Here is a 24,289-nt window from a genome sequence, read left to right as displayed (position 1 = left end):
TTTCTTTCATTTTTAAGGCAGAGTCTTACTCTGTCACCCAGGCTGGAAGTGCAGTGGTGTGTTCTTCTTGGCTTACTGCAACCTCCGCCTCCCGGGTTCAAGCAATTCTCATGCCTCAGCCTGCCGAGTAGCTGGAATTACAGGCGCACACCACCATGCCTGGCTAATTTTTGTATTTTTAGTAGAGACGGGGTTTCACCGTGTTTCCAGGTTGGTCTCAAACTTTAGACCTCAGGTGATCCACCTGCCTCGGCCTCCCAAAGTGCTGGGATTATAGGCGTGAACCACCGTGCCCATTCTGTTCCTTTAGGTGTGTTTGTGGGCAGTCTTTTATTTACTTAATTCATTTATCAGGTAGTTATTAAATTTTCTGCTATACCAGCCTTTATACCAGCCTATATTCTTTACCAAGAATATAAAGATGAACCAGGCATCTCTTTTTTCATGTTCATATACATATGAATATATATGTGAATACATATGATATATATGAATATATATGGATATATATACATATATATTTGAGTCAAGTTTAAATGTATCTCCAAGTTCCCTTTTTGGAGTTTTGTTTCCAGGCTGCATCCCTGGCTGGCATTTGAGTCATTATGACTTTTTTAATGAATGTTGGGTTTCTATTTCTGTAGCCTGTATCTTTGAGGAAAGTCCCTTGCAGTATGGATGAGTAGCCTAAGTTTTTGGCACAGCTTTTAACCTTATAAAATGATAATGCTCTATTAATCTATCAATTTCATCCATGAATGCTTCAACCATTTCAGATATAGCCTCTCACTTGTCACTTCAGATTTACTGTTTTCTTCTTTCGTGATTTCTTTCATTCTCTTTAACCAGCCACCTGAGGCTTCATTTAACGTGAGGTCATTTAAAGTTTTATTTAAGGAAACTTCTGTTTGGAAACCAAGGTCAAGCACAGCAGAGGGATGTTCATTGCATGGCTTTCTGGTAAACTTTAAGTTAGCATGTTCTCTTTAACATTTTTAGAAACTGTGATATAAAAATTGCTCATGGGAAATCAAATTTGGGGCAGTTTTCTTTCCAGGGGGAAGGAAAGAGGGATGTGTTTCAGCGAGGAAGAGGTTCACAGATAGTTTACACTATATGAGTAATTTTCATTTTTTATGCTACATGGTGGGCACGTGGGTGTTCATTATATTATTTTCAAATATATGTTGTATATTGGAAATACTTTCTAGTACATATTAAAGAAAAGGCAGTCAACTGAAAGTTTGCTTTCTGTTTTCCTGCCCTCCACTCGTTTTCAATAGCTATTTAGGAGTTAGGTCTCCACTTGATGAGCTACCCACTTTTCTGCCCGTGAAGGGCTGGTGGGGGGCGCATATGTAATATTGCTGGCCTTTTATATCTTTTAAGAGGCACTGCTTTTTTGCCATGGGCTGTAGAAAATTGTCTGACAGGCGTCCATGCTTTGTGCAGGGTGACCAGGTTCATCTGTAAATTGGGTAAGACCTTTTTGAAATACATTACCCCCAAGGATGCGGTAGGGAGGGTGCTGGGATTCTGGGTGACAGCCGGCGAATGCCAGAGGGAAGAATTAAATTGGAGAGGGAGGCGGAGAGGAGGGAGGTGATGGTGGGAGGAGGAAGGGAGGAGCGACCAACCCTCTCCAACACACCCAAGTGACCAGATTCATCATAGCACGAAACTTCACAAGTTACACCCACTGCCTCCGCCAGCAGCCGGGGAAGGCTGCTGCTTCCTCATTTCTGTTACTGGAAGTTCGAGACATGTGAAGCCAGACCGGGAGAAACGTGCGCGCCTTGTTGAGCAGGGGTGAGCTTGAATTTTGAAATCGATTCTTTCCACCGGCGAATCTCTTTGTGTCGGTTGGTCAGGGGAGGCAGCCGAATGTGGCTCTGAACGAGGATAGGTGAGAGCCCCGAGCTCGCTGTGCGGCTGGGGCGGGGGAAACGTGCGCCCCGGAGCCCCTTCCCAGAAAGAGCAAGCGCGTCTCCAAGCTGCGTCCCGAGGCTCGGCGCGCGTTGCCGGCTGAGCTGCAGGGGACGCCGGCGACGTTGGTTCCGGCTCCAGGGTAGAGATTCGGTCTTTGAAAGCTTCATCTTTCCCCTTTGACTTCTGTAAGCAAGGATCGTTGTATGGGATACGGGGTCGGGGAGGAGACTGCGGGATCACGTCACCCACCCAGGATGCGTTCTGCCCGGGGCTGTCCCGCTGCGCGTTGGGTAATTGCAGGTCAGTGCCGTTGAAAAAGAACCCCATGGCAGGCTTGGGAATCAAGTGAGAAAAAAGTTCCGAAGGAATATTCAGAAGCTGTGGCTCCCGACCGCACCTGGATGGGAGTTCTGGAGTGGGACATCGGAAGTCTCGTGTTTCTCATTAATTTTACAGCTGATTAAATTAGTTCGGCTCTAGGTTCCTGGCTGTGGAGGTGTGATTTGTTTATCTGGATAATTTTTTCTTTCTTTTTTTAAATGTCTGTCTTTCTGTGAAAGCTAGCTTATCTTTGGATTGATTGCCTAAATCGATTTTGGGTGGGGTGTGAGAGGAAGTTTGGGTGGAAGGTGGCACTGGGGGCTGGGCTTATTGCAAGTGACAGTATCTCCCCGCAAAGGATAAACTTGGCTCAAATGAGGCTTCTCGCAGGTAGGCTTTAGATTTTATTTCAAGTTTGGAGCTGATCGGGGGCTTCCATTTGGCCTGTGTAGCTTTTGCTCAGTGTGTAGAGGTCAGAGGGAGGCTATTGGGTTAACTGTTACCTGTTGCACTTACTTCATACCTGATCAACAGCTTAGTGATACACCAGCAGTTGGAGCTGGCTTTTGTTCTTTGTAAGCGAATCCTTTCATGAGAATGTTTACAGAATCATCTTACTTTTAGGGGAAGAAATGAAGGTGAAAAATGTGTGGCTTCTGTTGTATTTATAGCAAACCAAATGTTCTTTCCCAGGTCTGGGGTGGGTACAATCAGGAAAATGTCAGTAGCTGATTTTCTCATTTTTCTAATATAAAAGTGGAATTGCCTGACTCTCAGCAATACCTTCCCTTGAACTTTGGGGGTCAGGAGGCAGGTTGCTGGGGCCACAGTTCACTTAGCTTGCTCTGACTCTCCCACTTCCTTGAAGTTAAAGATACAGATGGAAAGGAAATTACTTTTCAACCAAATCAGACATGGCTTAGGGAAGACCAACAGGTTGCATGATCCAGGGCTAGAGCCCTGAGTTCTAGCTCATTTTGGGCTGGAGAAAGGACCCAGCAGCAGGTCGATGTGAAACTGATGCTGACACGAGGCCTGTGACCTGCTCCCTCATGCCCCTCCACCCCACAAGGAACCTTTAGTAACTCACTCAACAGGAAAGACAACCAAATTGGATCTCATGATAATGCTGGTGAAACTGACTAATAGACGGAGTTTTATGGAACAATAATTCTTAGCTACAAAAGGGGAACTGCATTGTTCATAGAGCAAAGGTTTTTAGATATTGTCACATGTGACTGTTAGAAGATACCATCGTGAGGACATTTGAAATTGGGGTTAATGCTACTATATGACCGTGTAGATGTGAGAGAAAGTGGCAATTTCTATATCATTATCTTTTCATATTGTCTCCCTACCTCTCCCAGTAAATAAGCTGGTTTGTCTCTGGTTGGTTATATTTTTAAATTTTATTCACTCATTTCTTCTTTTTAGAGATGGAGTCTTGCTCTGTTGCCCAGGCTAGACTGGAGCTCCTGGGCTCAGGTGATCCTCTCGCCCCAACCTCCTGTTGTAGCTAGGACTATAGGCGTGTGCCACCTTATCTGACTGTTTTTAAATTGTAAATTTGTTTAATAGGTACCAGATCATTAAAATTGTTTATTTTAATAACTAATTTTTACAGAAATTTTCCCATTTTATGTACAATTTAAAATCTATTGGTATCATATTGAACATGATATCCTCATAACATTTTTAAAGACTGTATATCTGTAGATATGTTTCCTTTTTCATTCGTGGCGTTATTTGTACCTTTTCCCCATCAGTCTTGCTAATGTATTATCAATTTTATTGGTCTTTTGGAAGAACCAACTTCGATTTTTGATGGTATCTTAATTGGAACACAAACAAAGGCCACCTCCTTTCTTGAGTTTATATTCATTTTAAAATTCTGCCCAGTGGAACTCTGTCAAAAGGACCTTAAACAGCCTTTGAAAATTAGCAACTGAGTTCCTTAGCTGTAAGTGGGAGGACACCACGTATTTATCTTTGTATCTTTGACATAGATTATGTTTTTTCAGTTTTATTAAAATATACTTTCTGTTTGTGAACACCATGCACAGTGGACCAAATTATTCCAAGATGGGTTTTGTGTATTCATTGAGGCACACCCTGTGATATTGTTCTGGAAAAATGTAACTAGAATTTACATAAGACTTACTGGTAATTTAAAGTGAATTGTAGGTACTTTCAACCCACTTGACAGTACAGATTTACCTTGTACAACAGCAGAACAAATTTGCTGTAATGACTGGAGAAGACACTTCATTTTGGTTCATATTTAATGCATGAGTCTGAGCATTTTAAAGTTTTCTCAGAACAGAGTCTTTCTGAGTATATCAGAAAGGATGCTGGAGTCAGAAAGACCTGGCTTTGAATTCTTGCTCTGCCACTTTTGACTGTGTGGCCTCAGGAAAATTGCCTAACCTCTCTGAACTTGTATTTTCCCAAATGTGATCTGGAAACTGATTGTGAAATTGCACTGTGAATTCAGCGTATAATGAGATTTCATTATGAATATTCATGTAAGGTTTCTATCCTTCATTTGGCACAAAGTAGGCATTTAATAGCGACATTGAGTGTTTTCAGTGTAACGATTACTATTTTCTGCCTCCTACCCTTTCTTGTCCTACCTCCAACCTTACCACCTCTCTCAATGGCAGGTGAAGGAAGGTGAAGTTACTGTAGTAGAATAAAACAAAACCACTTCCCCATTTGTTCTCTCTTCATTATGGGCAAGTTCCATATTTTCAGTATTTTAATCTTATTTTCCTAGTTGATTATGTTACCATTTCTTCCCTCCAATTTTTATCTTCCTTTCCCAGGATTTTCTTTTTTCTTTTTTTTTCCTGTCTCATCTCCTTGAGGATCTTATCCACTGCTCTGCTATTTTTTTCTCTTTCTTTTTTTTTTTTTTGCCTGCCTTTAGTGTAAAAATGAAAGGAGTACAAAGCCCAAAACTTGGCAGCAACTGGGATGTAAGTTAGTGGGTTGCTTCTATGAAGGCAAAGTGTGTTAAATTTAGTTACTCAAGAATTTAACTTGGAAGCTGGTCATGGTGGTGTGTGCCTGTAGTTCCAGCTACTCAGGAGGCTGAGGCAGGAGGGTTCCTTGAGCCCAGGAGTTTGAGGCTGTCCTGGGCAACACAGTGAGACCCCATCTCTAAAAATTAAATTAAAACAGGAAAAGAATTAAACTTGAAGATAGAGAATGCTGGTGACTGCCATAGCCTTTTTGTGCCACAGACCTTGGAGGCTGTTTCAGACCCTGGAGTTTCTAAGTACTTTTGGGGAAGTGTTGATTGTTTGGTATTATGGTTGATGTTGTAACCAAAAAGGGACAATAAGAGCATAGGACAGAGGAGCTTGACTGGTTAATATTCCCCGACAAGGGAATCCAGCACTATTGAGTTTGCCCAACCCTGAGCCATTGGTTCTTCCTAGGGTCTCTCAGTTGACAAGGTCCTAGGGTATTAGGACCTTGTCCTATGTAATGGCATAATTAGTTAGCATTTATTTATGCATCTAGTATTGCAAGGGACTGGACTGGGGATGGGACGGGGTTGTGAGCTGGGAAAAGGCTTCATTGGCTTTATGGTGCTATGCTAAAGTCATTCTGCTTTGCTCAAGGAGGGAGTCTTGGTTTACATTTGGGGTAGTGAATCAGCTTCAAGTGTGGAGTTATTTTCGATGAAGACAGATTGACTAGCTGCACCTGGTCTGGCCTGCCCGCTATGACCCGGTGGTGCTATTTTGTTCTAGCCAGTGCTTTCATGAGAATAGAGAACAAGGAGGCGTAGTTTTCATAAGTATTTTGCAACACCCGCTTCTCCAGTTTATTTTGATGCCGTTGCTTGAAAACAAGTGTTAGAGTGGCTTTCATTGGTAAAACTTTTAGGGAAGAGATCATCACTTTTGGAAAGTTTTGTTTCTTGAAATGGTTCAGGGTGGATTGATGTGTGAGCTCTTGTACTGAATCGCAGAGCTGCCTCTAGTACCTTGCAGCCACATGCTTCAGTGTTTCCATAGACTATGAGATTTTGGTGGGCAAGAATCTCTATAGTTGAGGTGCTTTCTACAAGGCTATAGAGAACTAAGCCTGGTAAATGCTTCTTTATTAAAATATGAATTGCTTATTAAAATATCAATACTAAATACTAATGTATTGAGTGTCTGCAACATATGAAGTACTTTTCCTGTGTTATCACATTAATGTTTCTGAGGATAATCTTGCAATCTCTAGAAGTATATAAAAAAGAAGCACAAAACTCATTATTTTCTTATGTTGCTCTTACAGGTAGAATCACTGTGGACTGAGACCCATCTTTCTAGACCTGAAGCCCAGGAGGAGGAAGAGGAGGCTGGTTGGTACCATGGGGGATGATGCTCTGAATCCTAGCGTCTCACCTAGTATGTGAGCAGTCCCTGCAGATGGCACATTTGGAGATCTTGACAAAGCCTCTTCTGTTTCCAATGGGGTAAGTGTGGCGTTTGCAGAAGGCTGGGGAGTGAGGATTGAAGCTTTTAAAGTCTTTATTATCTTGATCCTGCCCAAATCCACCTTTTTTGGTGCAATAGAAAGTTCATTGTTTGTGACGATTGTTTTGGTGGTTAAAGGGTTGCTGAGTCTCCCCACTTGCAATCTGAGGCTTTGAAATGGGTTTCCTGGGAACCCTTCCCATTCTTCCTGGGTGGTTCCCATGGTTATTTTGTTTTGGAGTTGGCTGTGGGTAATCCTCTGTCTTTCTGACTTCTCTTTTGCCTGCCCCCATGATACTAGGAAAGGGGAAGAAGGAATTGATTTGGATGCAGCTGGGGAAACTTGGTATCAACGTGCTGGTTTGGGGGCTGCTGGGTGTGGGTTCACATCACTTTTAACGAGACAGGGTGAGCATTGATGTAAACCGCTAAGTGGTTTTGTTCAAGTGGGAATATTTCATGCGGGACTCCCTGCTGTGGTGAAACTGGACGTCTTTATTGCGTGACAGGCTTGGGGCTTTCACAGAATGGATCAAGTGGTCGCCGTGCAATGTTCGCAGTTACTCCAAGAGAAGAAATATGCTGCAAAGACACCCTCCCTACTTCCTGTATGTGGCACAGACCCCTTCTAGGGAATTCCAGCAGAAACGGCTGCGCGTACTTCAGTTTCCCTTCTGCTAAGTGGGAATGGTCACCTCTGCCCGTGCAGTCCCCGTGTACTTCCTAGGAGGAGAATGACGTAGACCAAAAGGGGCTTTCTAGCTGTCCGAAGTTGCTCTTGTTCTTTTCAACTTTGCCTTCCTCTCGTGGACAAACCCACCTCGACCTTGTTAGCAGGTGACATCGGGATGCATTATTTAACCTTTACCAGGTTTGGCTCCTATGTTTGTTGGTCCAGACATTGAACACAATAGGAGACTGCGGACTTGAGAGAGAGCAGGAATCGCAGATGCTTCCTGAGGCACGCGTGATTCCTGTAACTTTCAGTTTCCCACCCTGCATTCCGGTTGCTGCTTTGCAGATCTTGCTGTGACTTGTTCCTCCAGTCTTACCTGCTGCTCCGCTCTGCCTGCCTCCAGACGCACAGCGGCGTAGCCACTCCTTTCTCCGAATGTACACAGTGGCTTGGAGAAACCTTTCTTTCAAGGGCTCTCTGGACACGGAGCAGATAAGACCTCTGAGTTGACCTGGAATATGTGCACCCTCCTCAGGGTTAGCCCTTGCTCGGGATGCCCTGGGGGTACAGGGACGCCCAGGTAGTTAGTTAAAGGGAATCCAGCCCCTAAGGGCACCCTCTAACAGAGAGCGGAGCCAAAGCACTCACTTTCCCTGTGATAATACAGACACATTGTATTATCATAATTGGGTTACATGCCTTTTTCAAGGGGTAAAAATAATAATAGGCCTTTTCAAGGGGTAAAATAATAATAGGCCGGGCGCAGTGGCTCACGCCTGTAATCCCAGCACTTAGGGAGGCCGAGGTGGGCGGATTACTTGAGGTCAGGAGTTCGAGCCAGTCTGGCCCACATGGTGAAACCCTGTTTCTACTAAAATACAAAAATTAGCCAGGTATGGTGGCACATACCTATAATCCCAGCTACGCGGGGAGGCAGGAGAATCGCTTGAACCCAGGAGGTGGAGCTTGCAGTGAGCTGAGATCGCACTACCACACTCCAGCCTGGGCAACAGAGCGAGAGACTGTCTCAAAATGATAATAATAAAAACAACAACAATTAACCCTTTGGGGCACTGGCTGTCCATGTTCAGCCCCTATCCCTTTGGATCCCCTTCATCTGTCTAGTAAATTCCCTCTCCCTAAGTGCTTTTGCTCCTGCTGTCTTTGGTGGAGGGTGCCCTTAGCGGCTGGATTCCCTTTGGCCAACTACCTGCTAGTCTCTATACCCCCAGGGCATCCCTAGCAAGGGCTAACCCTGAGAACCTTGCACATATTCCAGGGCAACGCTGAGGTCTTATCTGCCCTGGGTCGAGAGTGCCCCCAGGGCTTCCGTCCCTCCCAGATCTCCCCTACCTACTTTCTGGTTTTCTCTGAAAACACTTCCTAATCAAAAATGTATTCATGACTTCTCACCTCTGGCCTCAGTAACCTATTCAAAACAATAGCACTAGAAAGTGAGGCACCAGGATTTGAACCCAGGCAGCCTGGCCCATGGAGTCTGGTCTCTTGATCACTGTGCTATTGTGTGTTCCTCCAGGGTGGGCTGCTTGGACTTCTCTTTATACTTGCCACAGCATGGCTATAGTGACTGCCATGGCGTGCCTAGTAAATGTTAGCTGAACAAGTGGCCACACAGCCTGCCAGAATCCGCTTTGCTTTGCTGAGTCCTGTCTCAGGGCGCCTGTCCTTGTTGGTTACCCCCAGTAGCCTCCTGTCTGCTCTCTGCCGATTCAGATTTTACCCCCTTCAGGGTCAATTCAAGTCCACCTCCTCCCGGCTGTCCTTCTGGACTGCCCCAGTCACTGTGATTTTTGCCCCTCGGAACCAGGGTTCCTTCTCAGATGATGTTCCCCTTCCGAGCTCTCCCTCGAAGTAGGATCATGAGTCCCTGAGAGCTGTGACTGTGCCCTGTGCCACATGTGCCGCAGTGTTGAGGGATTCTTTTTGGGATTAAAATCTGGTCAGAGCTGTCCAGAGAGATGCCAGCGTTGCTTCCAGGTTCTGTGAGCAAAGGAAAATAATGAGGTTAAAGAGCAAAACTAAAAAAAAAAAAAAAAAAAAAAAAAGCAAGGGGCAAGAAATGTTAGCCCATTTCTTTGTGAGCCTGTGTGTGTATTTTCACACTGCAGCTGCTCAAGTTGAGTCATAGAATGGATGTGTCATCTCTTGGCTTCAGGCACAGTGGCTAGCCCGTCTTCCCGCCAGAGGGAGTTTAAGAGCATTCATGTGATGAATAATGTGGATTCTCCCCCAATACTTGGAATGTAGTTCAACAGATTTCATGCAAATGGTAGGTGAAACATGTCAAGCGTCTTTTGTCCCCCATTCGAAAGATAACAGAAATAAGCCTCAGCGGAGTCAGTGCGCTGAGTCTTAGCTGATGGCCAGCCGAACGCTCCGCAGTGGCTTCTCTCTTCACCTGTGCTGTCTTGGACATCTTCTGCCTCCTGGGTGCGCCCCCCATTGTAAGGCTGTGGAAGGAGGGCTAGGGCTGGAAAGGAAGATGCAAACATTGAGTGCCTACTGTGTGCTTGGCATTCTTCTGTTTTGTGATCTCTTACAGAATACATGATTGCAGCTCACAGCCTCTCTGGGCCTGTGCGTATTCTCATCTCCAAGTCTACTTGGTGGAACCTAGGTAGCTTGACTAAAATCACACTATTGTGGCAGTGACCTTGGACTTGAACTGTGTTTTATCTGATTTCTAAACTCGTGACCATTCCCACACATCTTGACCTCTGGTTCTGAATATAAACAGAGACATTTAGATGAGGATGTCTAATGGTCATATTAACTCTAGAATTTGGAGATTCTTGAGTTTATTTCTTCTTCTTCTTCTTTTTTTTTTTTGAGACAGAGTCTCTCTCTGTCACCCAGGCTGGAGTGCAGCGGTGCGATCTCGGCTCGCTGCAACCTCCGCCTCCCAGGTTCAAGCAATTCTCCCACCTCAGCCTCCCAAGTAGCTGGGATTACAGGTGTGCACCACCATGCCCAGCTAATTTTTGCATTTTTAATAGAGACAGGGTTTCATCATGTTGGCCAGGATGGTCTTGAACTCCTGACCTCAGGTGATCCACATGCCTCAGCCTCCCAAAGTGCTGGGATTACAAGCCTGAGCCACCGCTCCTGGCTTGAATTTATTTCTGATCTAAATCTTTTCTACATTAGCCAGTTCCTCCTGGCACTTCACTGTTCATGAACCTGTTGCAGTCATTATTGTCTGAAAGACCATGTTTAGGTTTAACTTTGTGGAGGGTTGGGGGGGCCGTCAGGTAATATTTTTAAAACTGCAAAATTAGGGATCTCATTTTATTGTTAGATGCTCATCCGCAGGTGAAATGTATCAGGCTGGTTCTTTGAACACCCTCAGGAAAGTTAAAGAGATTTGATGCCTCTCTTTAGGAACCAGGAACCTCTCCGGTTAGACGGAGGACTCTTCTTTCACTGTCGTGTTTTGTGGCACAAACGGCCTGGGATGTCGATGCCTTGGGTCTGATGCAAGATACCCTGGAGCCTCCCCTGGCCTGTCCCTCTCCTGCCCATGTTGCATAAACATTGGCATGGCAGGGACAGATGGCCACTCCGGGAACTCCTTGGATGTCACATTTGGTTGCCTGGGTGGGGGGTAGGGTGGTTGCAGCCAGTCTCCACTGGGGGGAGGAGAGGCCGACTGGGAAATACCCCCACGGCAGTGGGTAAACACAAGCTCACCTCCGGAAAGGCTGGGCCCCGTTACGTGTGCAGGCTGGGGCGGTGATGGAGTCAGATGCACATAAGTGTGTTTAGCTTGAGAAGGAGCCAGTCTGCTCAAAGCACACAGCCTTTTCTCTCTGCTCCTAATTGATGCTCAGCAGAGTTCGGTTTCCTTATGGGGATGGGAATGAACCGTATGGGGGCTGTGAAGGGAGGGATGAGCTACAGATAACTACTTTCAGAGCTAGGAAAAAATTCTTTCCAGAGGCCTGGGTTAGCTTTACTGGAGGCGCAGGTGAGGGTATCTGAAATCCCCAGAGAGTCAAGATAGAGCAGTTAGGTGCCCTTATCAGTGGGATCTTTTTGCTGATCGAACAGCATCGATATGTGTAATGAGGACTGAAGCATTAATGAAGAACAGTCGAGTGCAGTGTTTCCTGCATAAAATCTCGTCGATTTCAGAGACTGAGCAGGGGGAGAATCTCTTGAGCCATGGAGTGTGAGGCTGCAGTGAGTCAGAACCACGCCATTGCACTCCAGCCTCGGCAACAGAGTGAGATCCCAAGTCAGAAAAAAAAAGGGGGGAGAATAATCAAGAATCAGCACCCAGGCGGGGAGGGCTGGAGGCAGCAGGATCCCTCTTCAAAGAAAGCACAAAAGTTGACATTAGGTGAAAATAAAATGGGTTTTTCTCGGTTTCAGCTTTAGAGTGGAACACTAGGGGTGGTTGCAATTGCCTGCATGCAAACCAAGTGTGGGGATGAATGGAAGTGGAAAAGCCTATAGCCATAAGCGTTGATTGGAAGCCTTTCCGATTCTCACCTCTGCGTGGTAACTGTTGCTGTTTATCTTTCTAATGTATTTGCAGAAGTCTCAACAAGCCAAGGTAAGGTAGTGTATTCAAGTTAACAGAGTGACATCTAGTTACTATGCTTCATATTCATTTTTGAGAGGGAGAGGGTGGTGTGGTTAGCTCATTCATTCTTTCAACCAATCATTTGTTGGGTAGCTATGAATATCATCTTTGGGATACAGTGTAGAATATCATCTTTGGGATACAGTGTAGAACATCATCTTTGGGATACAGTGTAGAACATCATCTTTGGGGTACAGTGTAGCTTACAGTATAGAAGGGAAGAAAAGATATACCATCAGGAATTCATAAGTGTTGAGGCCAGGCATGGTGGCCCATGCCCATAGTCGCAGCACTTTGGGAGGCTGAGGTGGGAAAATCACTTGAGCCTAAGGGTTCGAGACCAGCCTGGGCAATAAAGTGAGGCCTGGTCTCTACAAGAAAATAAAAAAAATTAGCCAGGGTGTGGTGGTGCATGCCTGTGGTCCCAGCTACACAGGAAGCTGGGGCAGGAGGATTGCTTGAGCCCAGAAGGTTGAGACTGCAGTGAGCCATGTTTGCGTCACTGCTCTCCAGCCTGGGCGACAGAGCCAGACCCTGTCTCAAAAGAAAAAACAAAAAGAGAGATAGTTCATATAAGGGTTCAAATGAGAGGTATAAACTAGAAGTTTGATAAATTTGAAGAGTCAGGACATTTAATCTTCAAAGTAATCCAATGAGCTGTTATCATTCCAGTTTTACAGCTGAAAAAACGGAAGTGGAGAGCAGTAAAGTGCCTCAGCTAGGCTTAGCAGCCACCAGGCAGACGCACCATGCCTACCCAGATCCTTAGCCCTCTGGGCAGCTGAGAAACCCCAGCCTCTGTGGTCCTGATTTCCCTGTGTTGGTAGCTCAAGCAGTGAACCGTGCATCTACAGTCTTTAATTCATTTATTTATTTAAAATAAAAATTGTTTTTGAGAGATAGGATTTCTCCGTGTTGCCCAGGCTGGCCTTGAAATCCTGGCTCAAGCAATCCTCCTGCCTTAGCCTCCTGAGTGGCTGGGACTGCAGTCACATATCGCCATGCCGGCTTATTTAGTTCTTTTTTTGTTGTTTTTCTTTTTTTGAGTCGGAGTCTCGCTCTGCTGCCCAGGCTGGAGTGCAGTGGCACGATCTCCGCTCACTGCAAGCTCCGCTTTCAGGGTTCCCGCCATTCTCCTGCCTCAGCCTCCCGAGTAGCTGGGACTACAGGCGCCCGCCACTGCGATCAGCTAATTTTGTTTTGTATTTTTAGTAGAGACGGGGTTTCACCGTGTTAGCCTGGATGGTCTCGATCTCCTGACCTCGTGATCCGCTCGCCTCGGCCTCCCAAAGTGCTGGGATTACAGGCGGGAGCCACCGCGTCCGGCCTTATTTAGTTCTTTTTAAGAGTTGGGATAGAAAACCAATATGGACTCTTAGTATTTCTGCTTCACCTTCCTCAGTGTTTAGAGGAATCTAGTTTGCACAGATGTCTGATGAGCCATTTAGGAAGAACTCTAACCAACAGACTTTTTTTTTGTAGGTCATTGGAGGGTGATTTTAATGATCATGTACATGGTGTAAATGTGAGTGTGGGCGTTTTATCGCGAGTTCCTTGGTGGTGGTTTGAGCATTTTCTCTGGGTGGTTCCACTGGCAGTGTTGATACTGCTAGAAATTGTTCCTGCTCAGGGCACAGTGATTTTTCTCTTTTGGTGAACAGAAAAAATTTTTTTGAATGAGGTGAAGGAGGGTATTTCTGATAAACTCAGTCAGTTATGTTTAAACAAAATGATCACATATATATGAGTTATATATGATTAATAATTATGAAAATAATTATTACAATTATTAATGAAATATGAGAGGGTGAGCACTGGGCTAGAAAGAGGTCAAGAGACCGAAGTTCTTACCCTGGGCTCTTCCTGACTGTTTGACCTTAGTTGAGCCCGTTGCTCAGGGCTGTGTGAGTTGCGTCCTTAGATTCCTTAAGATGTATAGAAAGTTCTCTCTCTATAGTTTCTCTCTCTATAGTTGGCAAAACCTGTAATATGGATATTATGTACCAAGACTCAACTTTCAGCTTGATAGTGCTACGTTATTTACGTTATTTATGTTATTTATGTACACATTATTTATTTGTTTCTTTCTCAGATGCCGTGGCTGGATTTTATATTTTTGGTGTTGTATTTTAAAATACCGTGTTAACTTCTGGTTGTTTTCTTTTCTTTCTTTCCTTTTTATTCCAGGAGTAGGGGTTTTTGTGTAGGATGAAAATGAAAACTAAAGAAAAAAATAGGATCTGGAAGTAATTTTGAGAGCAGAAAAATTAAACAAAATGGGAAAATATACCGTTTTGTTACTAGCCAGGTGAAGAGAACACAGGACCGTGTACGTGCTTTTTCTCAGTAACTGGATATGTTAGACACGGGTTCTGTTTTCGCTGGGACCTTGTAGTTAAAAGAAAGCAAAAAGCAGGTCTGGATGTTCAATATTTCCCTCTTCTCAGGAACACATGAAGTTGGTATTGAAATGGGACTTGCCTGCCTCTTATTTCCATCGTTTGAAATCAGACTGAAATCCTGCACGTGGGACCCTCATTCTGTGACCCCTGTCTGTGTATCCACCAGGCTTCCTTGCCAGCCCTCCTTTTGACTCACAAATGGCAGTGGGTGTGAGTGCCCAGGAATACTTAGTGGTAAATACAGGATTTGGGAAATATATCTGCAGAATGTCAGCCCTCAGTAGGAAAGTCGTGCTGTCCAATGGAAGGCCTGGTCAAATGCCTTTTGATTAGGTATTTCAAGCTGGTGTGGCATAGCCGGAGATTCCCAGTCCTCAGGAGTGTGGTAGGGTAGGCTCTGTCCTACCAGGAATGCATTTGGACTTTAGAGATAGTTGAGAAGTAGTTTCTTTTGGAATCACATTTAAGACACGTTTGGGTTCTGGGACATCCTCCTTCCTCCTTTTTCCCCTGGGAGTCGTCGTGGCTGGTTGGGCCTGTGGGCCTGCAGGCTGTGTTTGATGTGATGAGCTCTCCTTTTCTAAGGGATGGACCTATCTGCATATCTGCTTTGAGATGCCTACATTTTTGCAACTTTGGTTTAATCATTATATGTGGATTTAGAGACATAATTGGTGGGATGGATGCTTACCTTCCTAATTCATTTCTACTCCTGTGTCCAGAAATTTGTAGGCATCTTTGTTTTAAAGTTGGTCATCATCTTTGTTGACTACTTGGTTGAATCTTTGAAATCCATTCAACCCAGGTTTTTTTTTTTAGCACTGGCTCTGTATGCCAGAGCAGTAGGTGCCTCACAGAACACGTGGGCTGGCAGTACCAGTTGGGCAAACACAGCCTAAAGTGTAATGGAATATACAGCGAAGTTCCCCACACGTGTTTATTTAACAGGGACAAAAGAAAATATTCAAATCACATTTTACCTTTCAGAGTTTATAAATCCATCTGAAGTGCTTGGAAAAAAAATCATAGTATTAGAAATGGATTCATGTGTATATAAAACTAACACTAGACTTCTTTGCCAAATTTAACTTCTCAAAAGTGTTCTTAGAAAGAGGGACTTTCTTGGAGAGTATGAAGTCTATTTTGTCTCTAACTCGCTAAGGTCATTCTTTTCATTTCTCTTTCGCGGTGTCTCCCCACCCCAAACTGCTATTAAAAACATACAGAGAACCTTGGGAGGCCGAGGCAGGCGGATCACTTGAGGTCAGGAGTTTGAGACCAGCCTGGCCAACATGGTGAAACCCCATCTCTACAAAAATACAAAAATTAGCCGGGCATGGTGGTGAACGCCTGTAATCCCAGCTACTCGGGAGGCTGGGGCACGAGAGTTACTTGAGCCTGGGATGGGGAGGTTGCAGTGAGCTGAGATTGTACCACTCCAGCCTGGGAAACAGAGGGAAACTGTTCCCCAAAAGAAAACAAAACAAACAAAAAATACAAAGAACCATGCCAAAAAACAAAAACAACCCTGCACATGGATGTTTATGGCAGCTTTGCTGGAAACTTGGAAACAACCAAGATGTCCTTCAGTAAGTGAATGTATAAACCCTGGTACATCCAGATAATGGAATATTATTCAGCACTGAAATGAAATGAGCTAGTCATGAAAGGACATGGAAGAACCATCAAGGTGGTTGCCAGGGGCTAGGGAGGAGAGAGGGATGAATAGGCAGGGCACACAGGACTGGTGATCCCAGGGTGGTGAAACTACTCAGTATGAGACTGTGATGGTAGACACATGTCATTATACGTTCATCCAAAGCCATGAAATGTACAGCTCCAAGACTGAACCCTAATGTAAACTATGGAGTTTGGGTAATAATGATGTGTCAATATATGTTTACTGATTGCAACAAACGGACCATTCTGGTGAAAGATGTTGGTAGTCGGGGAGGCTGTGCATGTGGGCAGGAGGTATACGGGAAATCTCTGTACTTTCTGCATAATTTTGCTGTGAACCTTAAAGTGCTATATAAAATGGTTTTATGAAACAGCAACAACATTCAAACCAAAGCTAAGGAGACACAGCACTGCATTCTACTCCTGACGTCTAGTAAAGTGTCTTTTGACCTAGATTACTTCTCGAAGTTCTTTGCAGCCCATCGGCTTGGGCAACAGTCATTGGGCAGCGGGGGAGAATCCCTCATCAAGCAGGAGGCTCTGATACTCTGAAAACGGGATTTTCCCTGGCGGCTTCATAGCTGTGAAAGCACTGACTTCACGTTCCTGTTTTCTTCCTTCTGGCCATGTGCTGCGCTGTGGACACTAAGGATGCATTTTCTGGTGAGCTGATTCATATGGTAGATGCCGTGTTAGCCACACTTTCCTGCATCAAGGGTGGTTAGGGAGAGTAGGGATTTGGTCGTATTTGAAAGTACTGTGACCTGGGGACCAGAAATGGTCAAATCCTGCCTCAGTCTTATCACCCTTCCCACAAGGAGTCGCCGGGACTGTGTGCACAGGCACCTTAGCACGAAAGTGAACAATTATGAGGATTTTTCTGGGAGCCGACCTCAGTGTTTCTCCTTGTGGGTTGTCTCTGACTTTTGAAGTCAGCATCTGTGTGTTCACATGCTCAGTTGCAGGTAGTAAGGAGACAATAGGGCAGAAGGCTGGGAAGCATCCTTACCCTCAGGGAACTGACATTCTGGATACAGACAATATCAAGAGGTGTTGTCCCTGCTTATCTGTGGGGAGTTGGTTCCAGGACGACCCCTCCCTGCCCTGAGGACACTAAAATCCACAGATGCTTATGGCATAGCATTTGCATATAATTGAGGCACATCCTTGCACACATTTAAAATCATCTAGGGATACCTAAAACAAAATAAATGACATTTAATAGTTGTCATACTGCATTGTTTAGGGAATGACAACAAGAAAAAAAGTCTGGGCTGGGCTTGGTGGCTCACACCTGTAATTCCAGCACTTTGGGAGGCTAAGGCAGGAATATCACTTGAGCCTGGGAGTTCGAGACCAGTCTGAGCAACATAGCGAGACCCCATCTCTACAAAAAATAGAAAAATTCACCACAGGTTCTCACTGATAAGTGGGAGCTGATCAGTGAGGACACATGGACACAGGGAGGGGAACATCACACACTAGGGCCTGTTGGGGGGTGGGGGTCAAGGGGAGGGAGAGCATTAGGACAAATACCTAATGCATGCAGGGCTTAAAACCTAGATGACGGGTTGATCGGTGCAGCAAACCACCATGGCACATGTATACCGGTGTAACAAACCTGCATGTTCTGCACATGTATCCCAGAACTTAGAGTAAAAAAAAAAAAAAAAAAAAAAAATTAACCAGGCATGGTGCTGTGTGCCTGTGTTCCCAGCTACTTAGGAGGCTGAGGCAGAAGGATCATGTGAGCCCAGGAAGCTGAGGCTGCAGTGAGCTGTGATTGTGCTGCTGCTTTCCAGCCTGGGCGACAGAGTGACACCTTGTCTCAAAAAATAAAATAAAATATGTATGTGTTCAGTACAGGCACAATCATTTCTTGATTTACTTTGAATATTTTTGATCCACAGTTGGTTGAGTCCACAGATATGGAAGCCATGGATACTGAACCTGTGGATAGGGAGAGGCGACTGTAGTTATAACATGTACCATGTGGGAAGGTGATTGTTACAGTGGAGACCCTTGAAGCAAGGAAGTGTTGGGTGTTTGAGCTTTTGAACATAGGGGAGTTACAAAGGCCCCACTACATGGGTGACATTGGAGCCAAGATGGCAAGGGGTTGAGGAAGCGAGCCCTGTGCTGACAGAGGGAGCATTGAAGCGGAGGGCAGAGGGCAGAGGGCTGGGCTGGGCATGTTGGAAGTTTGGATGGAAAGAGCTAAGTGGGAGAGCCAGATGCAGACAGAGGAGGGGCTTCAGGGCAGGGTCTGCGGGACTGCTGATGAGATGAGAAGCCTTTGAGGGTTGTGGGTAGGACTAGGGAGACGCAGTCTGGTTTAGGTTCGTAGGTTCTCCCTGATGGCTGCGTTGGGAGGAGACTACACACCATTTCATGTGGACCATGGTTCTCAGTAAGCCTGTGTTTGAGCGTCGATTAGACTTTGTTATTGCTCACACAATCTGGATCCCACTGGTACAGGGTGGTGGGGGTGGGCACAAATATTTGCTTTTCTTTTATTTATTTCTTTTTTTTTGAGATGGCGTTTCACTCAGTTGCCCAGGCTGGAGTGCAGTGGTGCAATCTAGGCTCACTGCAACCTCTGCCTCTCCTGGGTTCAAGTGATTTTCGTGCCTCAGCCTCCCAAGTAGTGGGGTCACAGGTGTGCGTCACCATATCAGGCTAATTTTTTCTATTTTTAGTAGAGACGGGTTTTGTCATGTTGGCCAGGTTGGTCTCGAACTCCTGACTTCAAACGTTCTGCCCACCTCGACCTCCCAAAGTGCTGGGATTACAGGCATGAGTCACTGCGCGGGCCCACAGATCTCTTTATTTACAGAGGATGAGGAAAGGGACTTTTTATCCTACGAGGGTACTTAGCTGATGAATTCTAGAATGAGTTCAAGCATGGCTAAAAAATGCGTGAAGATAATTTCGGGTTCTCTGCAGCCCAGTGTTTCATTTGCCTTCGAGACAGAAAGCACCTCCTTCCTGCGCATGCTCTGTGTTGCCGCCTTGCCTTGCCTGTGAGCAGATTCGACCCTCTTTTCCATTGATCACTTCCCTTTTTGATTCAGGCTGCTCCTCTGGGGTTTTAGTTCTGAAATAAGTGAACCATTTGTCATATCTGCTTCCTTCTCACTGGAGCTGCATGTGAAATCACGGCCAGAACACATCTGTCAGATCTCTGAGCTTTTCAAAAATGCAAACCGGAACGTTTTGGCATATGACCCTGTTAGCCTGTTTTAAGTGGCATGTGGTACACTTGCCCACAGATGTTAGTATACCCGTCTACTTTGAACAAAATAATAATAACTTCCACATCTGGTTCTCTTTTCATCTAGGGATCTTAAAACCCCAAGTGCATATTAATTAAACCTCACATCACTGGAAGGTAGGGAAGGGATGGAGGGCAATTGCTTTAATCACCACTGCAAGAAACTTAGAGGGATTGCCCCTGGGTAACAAATGCCTTTCATCTAGCATCTTAAATACTTCCCGAGTATTACCTGGTGGGAAGTGTATGGCCATGTGCATCTGCAGGGCGTGGGGAATACCCTGAGAGACTAGGGACTTGCCCTCTCTTTTTGGTGTTGTCCTTGCAGAAGCCTTCTTTCTTTCCAGTTCCTGGGCTTTTACCACTGAATATGGATTATTTGGAGTCTGATGGTATGCACTGAAGGATGTGTCGTTAACTGGTAAAGCTGTTTGGTTTTCTTTCCATCTTTTTAGTTTGGTATGCAGATAGGCAGGAAGTGCCTTCGAAAATTTCAGCTGCCTTCCAAGCTGGTCATTGAGAATTCTCCATGAATGGCGTGGTACATCCCTTTCCCTCTGAATCTCTTCCCAGAAAGTCTCTCAGGTGAGCTGGGACAACAGAAAGACAGGAGAGGACCGTGACTTTGACCAGAGAACAGAGTGGCAGCTGCTCAACTCCATTCCTAGAGAATGGGGCGTTCTATAAGAAAAATGGAACAAAATAAAATCAGGAAGTGGTATGGTCATGTCATTCATAGGTGAGGAATTCAGCTGCTCACCTGTGGGAGGGGAGTTGGGGGTCTCGCTGGGGTCAGGGTGTTTATATGCACAGCAGTTGTTCTCCAGGGGGACTCTGCTTGACAGTGGAAAAGCAGAGGCCTCGGCAGGGTCTGGAGGGTCTGGAGGGCGTGAGATACATGGTTGGTTTGCAAAGGGATGCTCTTCTTCACTTTTAAATGGAAGGTCTTTAGCTCCATTTTAAACAATTTCTAAATGCTAGTGTGTAGTATATCTACTGCTTTTATTCCCAGTTGCATGTGAAAGTAAACAGTAAAGGGGAAAAATATGGAAAAGTGTGGGTTCTTCAATGCCCCCTCCGTGTGACACCTCTTAACTCACTGATGGCTGGTTTCTTTCCAGCTTTATGACTTAAAAGGTGGAAACGTATTTATGTTTCCCCAGTTACATGATGAATATTTATGTTATTTTAGATGAACATTCTTCTGAATAAACTCTTTTTTTTTTTTTTTTTTTTTTTGGAGGCAGAGTCTCGCTCTGTTGCCTAGGCTGGAGTGCAGTGGTGCCATCTTAGCTCAGGGCAACCTCTGCATCCGGGGTTCAAGTGTTTCTCATGCCTCAGCCTCTCAAGTAGCTGGGATTACAGGCGAGCGCCACTACACCTGGCTAATTTTTTTGTTTTTACTAAAGACAGGGTTTTGCCATGGTGGCCAGGCTGGTCTCGAACTCCTGACCTCAAGTGATCTACCTGCCTCGGCCTCACAAAGTGCTGGGATTACAGGTGTGAACCACTGCACCTGGCCCCTTCTGAATAAATTCTAAAAACATATCCTACGAGAATGTATCTTTCCATGATTCTTCTCTAGTAGTATGGAACTGTAAAAACTACTTTTCTTTTCTTTTTTTTTTTTTTTTGGACAGAGCCTCCCTCTGTCACCTAGGCTAGAGTGAAGGGACATGACTGATCACAGCTTACCGCACCCTCAACCTCCTAGGCTCAAGTGGTCTTCCCACCTCTGCCTCCCAAGTAGGTGGGACTACAGGTACACACCACCATTCCTGGCTAATTTTTGTGTGTGTGTATATATATATATATAATTTTTTTTTTTTTTTTTTTTTTTTTTTTTTTTTGGGAGAATGGGGTGTTTGCCATGTTTTTTGTCGCAGGCCTTGCTGTCTTGAATGAACTCCTAGACTCAAGTGATCTGCCTGCCTCGGCCTCCCAAAGTGCTGGGATTACAGGTGTGAGCCACCGCGCCTGGCCTGTAAAAAAACACTTCTGATCTTTCATTTGATTATTATAGCGTTGGTATATTCATTGTTTGTCCTGGTGGTACTACCGAGGGATGCTGGTGTGGAGTAGGTATTCACCATTTCCCTATACTTTGGGGGCAGTACAGGGAAACATTGCCAATATATTTCTTAAATAGGTTAATAATTGGAGCAAATAAATGACTTTGTTGTTTGGAAACCAAGTCAAGCCAAAATGTTTGTCTCCAGCCTGAATGTCACATATTCTAGTTGGGCAGTTAATCTCTTTGCTTTTGGCAATGTTAGGGGCCCTATGGATAGAATCCTAGAATTCGGAGCTCGAGGCAGCTTTCTGAAAGGTACAGGCAGAAAAGATGGCTGAGAGCAGCACCGTGGGAATAAAAATCACCAGCTCCACCTATTTATAGTCTGTTTGGCCTTGGATAAGTCACTGAAGCTCTCTATGCTTTGGATTCTTCATTTATAAATGGGGATAAGTACTTTTCTGATAGAATTGTTAGAAAATTAAGAAACTTCTTCAGCATCTGACTTATATTAGGTCTGCTACAAGTGTCAATTACTATTACTGTTGTTATCACCATCATGGACATCATCCCTCTGCCCATAAACAGGCACCAATTGAATTTTTATTACCTTTTTTTTTTTTGAGACAGTTTCTCTCCATCGCCCAGGCTGGAGTGCAGTGGTGTGATCTAAGCTCCCTGCAACCTCCACCTCCCAGGTTCAAGTGATTCTCCTTTACGGTATCCACCCACAGTCTGTCCACTGAATTGAGTTACTGTGGAATGTTAGAACAATGAATTAAACTTACCTATGCATGCAGTTGTAGTTCTGTTTCCAAGGGGTCAAGCAGCCATTACAGTATCCACCATTACAGTATCATTCAGAATAATTTCACTGCCCTAAAATCCTCTGTGCTTCACTGATTCTTCCCTTTTCTTGCTAATTCCAGGAAGTCGCTGATTTTTTTTTTTTTTGAGACAGGGTCTTTCTCCGTTGCCCAGGCTGGAATGCAGTGGTGTGATCATAACTCACTGTAGCCTTGAACTCCTGGGTTCCAGTGATCCTCCCACCTCAGCCACCTGAGTAGCTGGGACTACAAACACACACCACCACACCCAGCTAATTTTTAAATTCTTGTTTCTTTCTTTTTTGAGACAGAGCCCCACTCTGTCACTCAGACTAGAGTGCAATGATGCAATCCCGATTCGCTGCAACCTCCGCCTCCCGGGCTCTAGCGATTCTCCTGCCTTAGCCTCCCAAGTATCTGGGATTACAGGCCCAGCTAATTTTTATATTTTTAATAGAGACGGGGTTTTGTCATGTGGGCCAGGCTGGTCTCAAACTCCTAATCTCAGGTGATCTGCCCGCCTTGCCCTCCCAAAGTGCTGGGGTTACAGGCATGAGCCATCACGCCCAGCCTAATTTTTAAACTTTTTACAGAGACGGTGTTTTACCTTGTCGTCCAGGTTGGTCTTGAACTCCAGGGCTGAAGTGATGCATCCATGTTGGCCTCCCAAAGTGCTGGGATTACAGGCATGAGCCACTGTGCCTGGCCTACCACTGATGTCCCTAAATAGTTTTGTTTTTTTCTGGAATGTCATGTACTTGGAATCCTGCAATGCGTAGTCTTTTCAGACTGGCTTAGCACCAGTTTTTTATGGCTTCATGCACTTTTTCTTTTTTTTTTTTTGAGATGAAGTCTGGCTCTGTTGCCCAGACTGGAGTGCAGTGGCATGATCTTGGCTCACTGCAGCTCCACCTCCTGGGTTCAAGCGATTCTCCTGCCTCAGCCTCCCATAGCTGGGACTACAGGTGGGTGCCACCACAACCTGCTAATTTTTGTATTTTTAGTAGAGACGGGGTTTCATCATGTTGGCCAGGATGGTCTCGATCCCTTGACCTCATGATCCACCTGCCTCGGTGTCCCATAGTACTGGGATTACAGGCATGAGCCATGGCGCCCGGCCTCTTATCTTTCTTTACATTGGCTGTGGAGCCCTGAAGTGCACCTACCAGTGTTCTACCATGGACTCCACCAAGGAACTGAGTTCCCCGAAGGGCGCTTTGTCTCACCTGTGGGAGTTGTGTGGGAAAACCGTGAAGTGGGCCCCGCCTTGCTGAAGTGATCAGTGGCTGCTTGACCCCCTTGTGGAAACAGAAATACAATTGCATGCATAGATAGGTTTAAAATGTCATTGCGTTTGGGACCTAATATTCAGCCATAGCTCAATTAAGTGGACAGACTGTGGGTTAGCTATTCCGGGTAGGGGCCACAGCCCCTGCTTCACAGTGTGGCGGAAGTGACAGAAAAGTCAATGCATTGTGACACAGAGACAGGCAGTGGCAAAAATAGAAACACCCACAGGAGGGGCCAGGTTGTTGAGGCCAAGAGGCTGCGTTCAGGATTCAGTATGGATTTGAAGCCAGGTCTGTCACAGGCGAGCAGGGTGCCCGGGGACAAGTTGCGGTCTTTCTCAGGGCTTCAGTTCCTTCCCCTATAAGATGGCAGATGATGGCACCCCCCTCACAGAGGTATCGTGAGTAGGACATGAATTGACATGTGTCATGACTTAGAAGAGTGCTCTCCACAGGTACACCTTTGTGAATATGAGCTAGAATTGTCCTCCCCATCATTATGAGGCAGATGCAACACACGGAGTGAGAGGGAAGACTGTGGTCAGGGAGGAGAAGGAACAAGGAGACTTGGAAGAAGCTAGACTCCAAGCTAGCATTTTCTTTCCTTTTTATATATGATAATCTTAGATAATCATGCACATTCATTATAGCAACACTCGAATATATGGTTAAGCAAAAAGATGGCAATCAAAACTACCAAAGGTATTCACTATTCCTATTTGGATGATTTCTTTCTAGGTTTTGATTTCTTCCTCTGCTGAGATTTTTTTTTTTTTTTTTTTTTTTTTTT

The 24,289-nt window shown here is 45.1% G+C and overlaps 1 protein-coding gene across 4 annotated transcripts in view; it reads left to right on the top strand.

Annotated features, from left to right (window-relative positions):
- Positions 1-24,289, top strand: part of TIAM1 (TIAM Rac1 associated GEF 1) — a 449,425-nt gene that overhangs the window by 214,158 nt on the left and 210,978 nt on the right. For 2 of the 4 annotated variants that reach the window (XM_017883884.1, XM_017883885.1), the window contains exon 3: positions 6,547-6,727. The gene's annotated coding sequence lies outside the window, so the exon portion shown is untranslated. Of the gene's footprint in view, positions 1-1,572; positions 1,810-2,141; positions 2,230-6,546; positions 6,728-24,289 lie in introns of those variants that run through there. The other 2 variants (XM_017883883.1, XM_017883886.1) reach the window with 2 other exon arrangements.

The sequence above is a fragment of the Rhinopithecus bieti genome, unplaced genomic scaffold (assembly GCF_001698545.2).
Source record: "Rhinopithecus bieti isolate Rb0 unplaced genomic scaffold, ASM169854v2 scaffold_13207, whole genome shotgun sequence".
Lineage (NCBI taxonomy): Eukaryota > Metazoa > Chordata > Mammalia > Primates > Cercopithecidae > Rhinopithecus > Rhinopithecus bieti.
The sequence above is the reverse complement of the archived record's forward strand: the minus strand, read 5'-3'. Positions and strand labels throughout refer to the sequence as shown.